The 9,200-nt window shown below is 34.6% G+C and overlaps 1 long non-coding RNA gene across 1 annotated transcript; it reads right to left on the bottom strand.

Moving 5' to 3' along the window:
* Window positions 1–7,243: 7,243 nt before the first annotated feature.
* On the bottom strand, window positions 7,244–8,530 carry LOC108977320. Its single transcript, XR_001994026.1, has 3 exons — window positions 8,206–8,530; window positions 7,831–8,144; window positions 7,244–7,762 (listed from the first exon to the last, which is right to left on the bottom strand). It is a non-coding gene; the product is annotated as an uncharacterized LOC108977320 (long non-coding RNA).
* Window positions 8,531–9,200: the final 670 nt, after the last annotated feature.

The following is a 9,200-nucleotide window of genomic DNA, read 5'->3' as shown; positions in this document are numbered from 1 at the left end:
TAATGGTCAAATAATGATACGTGAACTGCAATAAAGCGCTTTGTAGGATATTTACTATTACAATTAACGAACGACCAATTTTCCGAACGTTGTGCGTCTCGCAGTTAATTTGGAGAATGGCAAAATAGTATATTTCAACTCAAAGAAAACAGTGCAGCTAATGAAAGCACCTCCAGCAACAAAATTAACATTTACGAGTTTTTTCTTTGCTCTATTCGGAAATATCTTGACATACATGGAATGCATCGTCGAAGAAATAGTTACGCAGAAAGGAAGGCAAAACAGTATATTGATATCCAGGTGTGTTCTGAACTAGTTCCTTAGGACAAATTTATACAATCCACCCGTAAAATGACGATGGTTTCTACCTTTGATTAATGTTCGCGGTTCAACTTCGTTTGAGTCATTGCGAACTGTGACTGGTACGGTGTGTAAAAGTTTTGGAGAAGTAAGCCAGCGAACAAAAATAACATTGTCAAAGACATTTTACATCGTCTTCGCTAAAAATTGGAAATGGGTCAGTTCCGGTTGATACTTCCGGTGGTTTGATATCAATTCCAATCGCCGTTTATCAATTCACGAAAGATGAACTCATCACGAATGTTTATCCGAACATTGGCCATATTATCATAACTACGATTCTTTAAGTGCGCAATGTTGTTTGCCACAAATACCAATGTTGTTGACTTAAACTGGAAGATTCAAAGTCAAATTCCGGGAGACTTGAGCTCATACAAATCGATCGATCGTCTTGACAGTGAATGCGACGCCGTGAATTATCCAGAGGAATTTCTACATTCTTTGCACAGGCTTGGTATGCCACCGCATCATTTGTGTCTCAAAGTTGGATCTGTCGTTATTATGTTTCGCAATCTTCATGCACCGAAACTGTGTAATGGAATCCGACTGATTTTAACGCACCTATCGAATACAAGTGGACAGAATGCTTGATTCTACGAATTCCTTTGAGTTCCAATGATTTGCCATTTCAGTTCAAACGTATTCCGGATCCAGTGAAAATTGCATTTGATTGCAAATTGATTTTAGTGTCTGATCATTATTTTTCAGATGGTTCACATTCTATGTCAATCCTTTAGCAAAACATGAAGATTGGATGTACATTGGAGGTTATTGGGAAAGAAGCTATGAAACTACATCCCAAATTCTTTAATGAAAATTGTAAAATTGTGTCCTTGTTCTTGTATAAAACTGTTACTAACAGATCCAATTTCGCTCAAACTGTCGCAAGGAAGTATGAGTTACTTTATTTTAAAATAATTGTGTAGTAGCTGGGTCAAAGCACGTCAAGTGATCAAGGGAAATTTCGCATAATCACCTATTTTACAAATTAGCAGTTCATTAAGAGTGGGACCAGACGCATACCCCTTGATATAAATATCTCGTAAATTTTTTTTTGTTTTGTTAAAGTTTTTGATGGTTGAAATTTAGAGGTTGATTGTAAAATTATTTTCTCATAAACTACTGGAGATAATTTTTGTGAAGTCAAAGAACAATTTTCGTCCTTTATTATAAATATTTCTTCATGCTCCATGTTCAAAAATGAACATATACAGTCAACTAATATTAAATATATATTTTCAAATATATTGAATATACGTACATATATACATACATAAATAAACGCATAAAAATATTATAACACGCGCCCTCACATGTATTGCATTGTATAGTTAAAAACAACTATATTTTGTGTGTCGTACATACACATATATTTAATTAGATAAGTTAGATTTCAAAAATAGTATAAAAGGCTTACAATTATCAAAATAAATTAGAATGAAAGATTTCTCAGCTTGAATACGGTCTTTATTTTCCCCCCACCAGCGATAAGAACTTAAATATTCTTATTTGAGTTTACAGTTTGATCATACAAATCAAACAGTTTGATATTAAAATTTAAACATTGGACCTTCGAGCTGGATAGGTAGCTCGAGCCAAAATTGTAAGACCTGTATGAATAAAATACGGGCAATATCAAGGATTTGATCCTAACTTGCCCAGAGAGTTGTGGCCCATTATACTATATATGTTTGTATATAGACAATATAAAAGCCCTGTTACTTGTACAGGCAAATTAATAAGGATAGGAGCATGTTCCCACGTATTTACTTGATCACCGAAGCCGTTTTAGTACGAAAGTAGACGCTGTGTAAAAATTGTTATTAAAAAAAAAATATTTGTTTGAAGAATCAAAACAGTTTGTTTTTAAAAATAACAAAACAAAGAGAAATCGGAGATGTCGAGCACTGCGGATTCATTGCAACAACAAAAGAAAGGCGACCTACGCGTAACATTTGAGAAGAAGCTGCGCGTGGAAGACATTAGGTTTGAGAAAATAAATGTAGGGCTCAGAAAGAAAAAAGCGTCCAAAGAGATTCGCACAGGGGTAAAGAAAATAGCTCAGCTGTTAATAGAATAAACCTTCTAGAGCAAACTATTGTAAAAATATTGACATATATTCCATCCATTATTGAAGAGGCAAAAATAAAAATGTATACTGCTGACGAAGATGAACTTTAAAGATATGACGATCGTTTTAAGAATTTATGGACCAATATGGAAAGAAATATCCACGAATTGACACTCCATTACAACAATTCATATTTTAATGTTGAGATAGAAGATGTCACCGACATTATGAAAAGATTAAAAAAACAAAAAAGCAATTTAAAAAATCGAGAAGATGAGCTATGCGTAGAAGATATTACCTTTGGTAAGTTGCGTGTAGAAGATATACGCTTCGAGAAGCCTCGCATAGATGAAATATCGAAGAAAGACAATCTGCGTGTAAAGTATATATGTTTCGAGAAGCGTTGCGTTGATGACATATCGAAGAAAGGAGGAGCAATGCACATTTAATGAAGTGAATAATAAAATGTTCTATTTGGAAATTGAGAGAATGGAAAAGACGAGATAAAAGATGCTGATGAGCAGAAAGATATGCTGAAGTTGATGACACAACGGCAGAGCAGCCGATAACAAGTCAACAACTAAATGCGATCAAAAACCATGCAACCTGGCAGAAACGAAGAAAGCAGAAGAACAAAAGAAATCTTGGAGAGCTTAATTTTTGGATAGTGGTTTTAAACAAGAGATTATATCAACTACGGAAAAAGAAGGCCTCAAGTGGCACTTTATTCCCCCGGCAAGTCCTTATTTTGGGAGGAATTTCGGAGGCAGGTGTTAAATCTATGAAACATCATCCTAAGCGTATTATAGGAGATAACACTCTCACATATGAAGAGTTAACTACACTGTTAACACAAATTGAAGCAGTTTTGAATTCACGCTCACTTTACACAACTGGAGAAGATTACGAAAACGACAGCATACTTACTCCAATGCGTTTTCTAATTGGAAGATCTTTATTGAGTGCACCAAAATTTTCTCAAGAAAAAAATTTGACGCCATTAGATAGATGGAATATTCTTAGTTGAAGAACATGACAAGATCGCAAGCTGCGGTCACCTATCCAGCACTCACTTTTGCCGCCCGGGAGAATGCTCAAAAATGAACATATGCGTTGGTAAGAAGGGGTACCATTTAATACTTATTATATAAAAAATATCTATTTTCACATATATTGAACATACGTACATCTTCTTCTTCTTAATTGGCGTAGTCACCGCTTAAGCCAGGTCATTTTCCACTTGGTCTTTCCAACGAAGTGGAAGTCTTCCTCCTCCTCTGCTTCCCCCGGCGGGTGCTGCGTCGAATACTTTCAGAGCTGGAGTGTTTTCGTCAATCCGGACAACATGACCTAGCCAGCGTAGCCGCTATCTTTTAATTCGCTGAACTATGTCAATGTCGTCGTATACGCTCGTCGTTCCATCGAATGCGATATTCGCCGTGGCCAACGCTCAAAGGACCATAAATCTTTCGCAGAACTTTTCTCTCGAAAACTCGCAACGTCGACTCATCCGTTTTTGACATCGTCCAAGCCTCTGCACCATATAGCAGGACGGTAATTATGAGTGACTTATAGAGTTTGGTTTTTGTTTGTCGAGAGCGGTTCTCTGCTTAATCCAAAAATGCTTGTACATTGTATAGGGCCCTGCAAAATTCCTCCAGAAGAACGTGGTTCGGGGTCTGGGGCTTGTAGTTGAGTACTAGCTGTCGTCTGAGGTCTGCACAAGTTCTCATTTCATTAACTGTAATGCAGCGCATAACATCTCCACTCAAAACCGCGCTCGATATGTCCGAACAGGATCTGCTGTTGGCGTGCGTCTCCGGTAGCATAAAGACCCAATATGTAGTCGATTCGGCTAATAAAGATGTAGAACGTGTTTGGATCTTCTTCGAACTTCTCAACATTAGCATTCTGGTATGCGACCTGGCTCATGTTGCTGTCTGAGAGAGCCGTCGGTGCTAATTCAGGGTCTGCCATTTTATTTTATTTGTTGTTGTTATATGTTGTTTTTTAATTTATTTCACTTGGTTGAAATCCTTAATTGTTGATTTCTTAATTTCATTTGTTTTATTCTTAATTTGTTTTACTTTGTTAAAATTTTTAATTGTTGATTTCTTAATTTTATTTATTTTATGTTTCAATTTGGTTGCACTGCAGCACTTTCGCGGTTTTATTGAGGTAACCTTTTGGATTTACGTCCTCTCCCAAATTCTGTAGCGTCTCCCTGATTTTTATTCAGGTTTTATCTATGCCGTAAAAGACTTTGCGTTATACGGTGTCGCACTATTGTCGAAGATTCTGTTAGAACATAACATGATGTTAACCGTCCCGTTGGCGTCTATAAGCGTGTTTTTTTTTTGTTTCTGATAAATGATCACGATCGACTACGCCACTTATGTTATTATGGCCCTATGCCACAAAAATTAAAAAAAAAACACACACACGCACACAAAATTGTTTAAAATTTGTTAGATGGTGACTTAAGACTAAATTTAAATTTTATCATCCGCAGGAATGAATCTAAATTCTTTCTGTTGAAATATAAACCAAAACTGCAAACAAAGCAGTTTTGCCATACCCGCACTCAGAGCACTTAGAGCATTACCCCTTGACGTATCAATTAGTGCAACGAAATTCGCTTCCAACTGTTTGCACACAACTTGCACTAAACAAACCAGTTTCGATGCTTACGATCTGTCGCGCGCTTGTTCTACGAAAAATAAAATACTCCGATTTAATTTTAATGCGTAAAAAAATATGGATAATTACACAGTAGATAATGCACTCAACTGCAACAATGTTTTTTGTTTACATTATTAGCTGAAAATTGGGAAAATTTCAATTCTCTTTTCATCAAATGTACACTTCTACGCACCACGAGCCAGACTCGTGATAATCATGTTAGGCACAAAAATTGTACCACGAGTCAGACTCGTGGAAATACGTCAACAAATATTTATATATTTATTATAATATATATATTTGAACATAACAACATTCATTGCAACAATGCCGTTGTTAAAGTTCAACAACATACAGAAATTTATTAAAACAAGCATCCGCTGCAACTCCCAGAATCGATCGACATTATTGCTGATCAATAAACAATAATGAAAATAAACAGTCATCCACTTCAATATATTGTAAATTTTGCTGACTCTGCCGTTAAGAACGCCGACGCCGCTGCCGTTGAACCATAGCTAGTTTAGGGACAAGACGAACCAAACGGGAGGGATCCGGACTACCAGGAAGGGCGGCTACACCAAAAAATAGCAATGTAAGTTAGCTTTAAGTGAAAATTAACTGTGACATTTTCAAATTTATAGAATCCTATTACTATATGAAATTACAAATTAAAATTATAAAGTGAATATTATCTGGCAATTTTTAAATTCTATAGAAAAAATTAAACTATATCATTAAGTAAAGTGGAAAGTATTGAAAAAAAATTGAATTGCATTTTGAAGTAAGGCGATAATATAATAATAACTCAAACTACGCAAAAGTAGTATAATTTAACCCAATTCTGCGATTCCTACTCAAAGGACCCACCAGGATAAAAGGGTAAAACCAGCTACTGATTTTCAAAAAAAACAAAAAAAAAAAACAATAATAATAATTAAAAATAATGATCGAAACGATTGATTGATTGATTATGGCGAATCAGAAATAAACTTATTGTAGTAAAAATACTCCAATTAAGTTAATAATATAAAATTTAATTTTGAAAACACGGATGGATAATCCAAACAATTTAATTAGACCTCCAATAAAATTTGATTATGGAGGACGACGAATGCTTTATCCAGAATTACAAATTACAATTAAAGAATAGCAATTACGTACAAACAAAGAAAAGGCATGGAAAGCAATTGCAGAAATATGCGGTAAAAGTGGTATGTATTAACACTGTTATAGGAATATATATTTTTGTATTATATATTTTGTATGTTTGTTTCAATTAAAAGATCAAGAATGCAAACATAGATTGAAGCTACTCCGGGAGCGCTTCTGCAAGGAGATAAAAAGGTTAGAAGCGCCATCAGGTAGCGAAATGAGCTACTTAGATGAATGAGGTTTTTTAAAACCTATGATATTTTTTAAAGACTCCGTCACACCGCGTCGGTTGGTATTTTGTATATATTTTAATTTTTTGAAATATAACTTTTTCATTGTGCAGCACTCGGGATAATGTAGAAGCAAATACAGACTCAGTGTTGGAGTCATCAATGAGTGATAGTTGTAATGAAATTTCATCGCCACCTCCAAAAAAAAAATTAAATAAAAGTCTCTACCTAGAAAGTCTCTACCAAAAATTCGGCGCAACAATGGAAAATTTAGAAAAGCAAATGGCGGCGCCGGCTAAAAGATGTAAAACTGACGAGGCCTTTATGACGACGGTTTTGTGTCTGATGAAAGACCTGCCAGTATCAGTTAAAGACGGTTTCCAAGAGAAAATAATATTGGAGTTATATCGATTACGTCGAGAAAATAGGCAGACATGAAATTGAAAACGACAAGAATTCAACCTAATTTCCTTATTTAATTTATTTTTTTTTAATGCTTGAAGCATTGATTTTTTTAGTTGTAGTTTTAGTATATATATTTATATTTATTATAACAAAGACGCATAAAATGCTTCAAATTACTGTACCTGAACTACATGAATTATTTGAATTTTTAATAAAAAAAAACAATCGAATGAAATATAAGAAATCCCATTTAGTTTTATTAACAAAGAAATAAACAAGTTCGAAATGATGTTAGATATATAAATTTAAAATATGTTTTAAAAACTGTTAAAAAACTGCATAAGTTATTTCTAATTTCCAAAGAACTTCTTCGACCGTAATGATCCAAATTGGAAGATTGCACAATCGATGGGATATTCTTTTCTGCGCAATAAACCGTCATGAAATTCACCATTAGAGTCCTCCCAATCAGCATAGTTGCTTGCTATATACGAAGATGCATTTTCATTATTAAACATAATAAAATTATGTAAGGCAACGCACGCCAAAACAATTTTTTCCGCATTTTCCGGAAATAAATGTAATGTTGTTAGTAAAACTCGCCAACGCGTTACTAGTATTCCAATAGAGTTTTCAATTGTGCGACGAGCTCTTGATAACCTTTTATTAAAAACCTCTTTTTTATTTGGTAGGACTCACCCAGGGTATGGGCGCATTAAATTTATCCCTAAAGGAAAGGCAGTATCACCAACGAAGAAGTGTGGAGTTTTTAGTTGCGTATTTGGTAAGTCTTTCGGTGGAGGGATGGGAAGTTTGTGATTTAGCAACCTCTTTCCCAATCGACTCACTTGAAAAATGCCTATACACGTAAAGAGAAACAATAATATTAAAGAAAAAAAACTGATGCACAAATTTAAAAGTCCTTACCACCATCACTCTGACTTCCATATGCACCAATATCTATGTAAGTAAACCGATATCGTGAATCGCATACTGCTAACAACACAATAGAACAAAATTTTTTGTAGCAGAAAAATTTACTATCGCTTTTAGGTGCTTCACATCAATAGAAATTTTGAGAAATTCGCTTGAAATCCTCATCATTAGGCTCAGATACATAAACGACGCCTAACTTCGTCCAAAGGACTTCAGCTGTCTCCAGAATAATACGCCTAACCGTGTCCTTCCCCAGTTGAAATGACCATGCCAACGATTGAAACGAAGTTCCTTCTGATAATTATCTTTAAGAAAAAGAAAAAAGAATAAGACATAATAAAAATGTATTAAAATGAACAAACTTACTGTAATGTCAAAGCTAATCGACATTCCGGATGCACAGGCTCCCTCAACGAATTCTTTTTTAAAAAGGGCTCAACAAGAGTAAGCAAAAGTCCATATACTTGTGGCGTCATTCGTGTGTATATACAGAAATGAGTGTGGTCAATCCTTTTCATTTCTAGGAAACGTGCAAAAAAACCATAATTTTTCCTCTTTCTGTTTATTTCCCTCACTGAACATGACCGAATTCTTTTTTTTTTTTTTGTAATTTCACTAATTTCTGTTAATATTCGTATTCCGTCTAAAACAGAAGTAAGCATTTTAATTGTTTTTAAATATTTTAATTTTCTATTCATTTTTGAAAAATCTAAACGAAATATAAAACCAAAACACAAATTGCTTATTGACATTTATAGTCATTCAAAAGTCTACTCTTCATTCGTTAATTATTTGACAGGCTTTTCGATTTGACGATCTTTTCGTATGCACATTATAGTTAGGCCTTAACGGAGTACTTGCACAGTCAAGCAATAATAAAATATTTTCTGTGTTAGAATTCAAGCGTGGGTTCCATTAGATCCTCATGAAGGATAGTGACATTGAAAAGCCAGCGTTGTCCGCGAACAACGGAAACTACGAATTCACTAGACTCCCCTTTGGGTTAAAAAATGCCCCCCAAATATTCAAACGCGCCCTTGATGATATACTAAGGGATCACTTAGGTAATATTTGTTATATTTACATTGATGGTATTATTGTCTTTAATAAAGATAGTAGCCAATATTAAATGCCAACTAGACAAATGCGAGTTTTCCAAAAACTAAGTAGAATTTTTAGGACTTGTTACCTCAGACAAAGGAATAGAACCGAATTCGGCAAAGGTAGAAGCCATAGCCAACTATCCATGCCCAAAAACTCTTAAAGAACTGTGATCACTTGGACTATCAGGATATTATAGAAGATTTATAACGGGCTATGCTGCAATAATTGTTGTCATCGTCCAAGCCTCTGCACCATAT

This window comes from Bactrocera latifrons, unplaced genomic scaffold (assembly GCF_001853355.1).
Source record: "Bactrocera latifrons isolate USDA-ARS-PBARC rearing strain unplaced genomic scaffold, ASM185335v1 scaffold_1167, whole genome shotgun sequence".
NCBI lineage: Eukaryota > Metazoa > Arthropoda > Insecta > Diptera > Tephritidae > Bactrocera > Bactrocera latifrons.
This window is presented reverse-complemented; position numbering and strand designations above follow the sequence as displayed.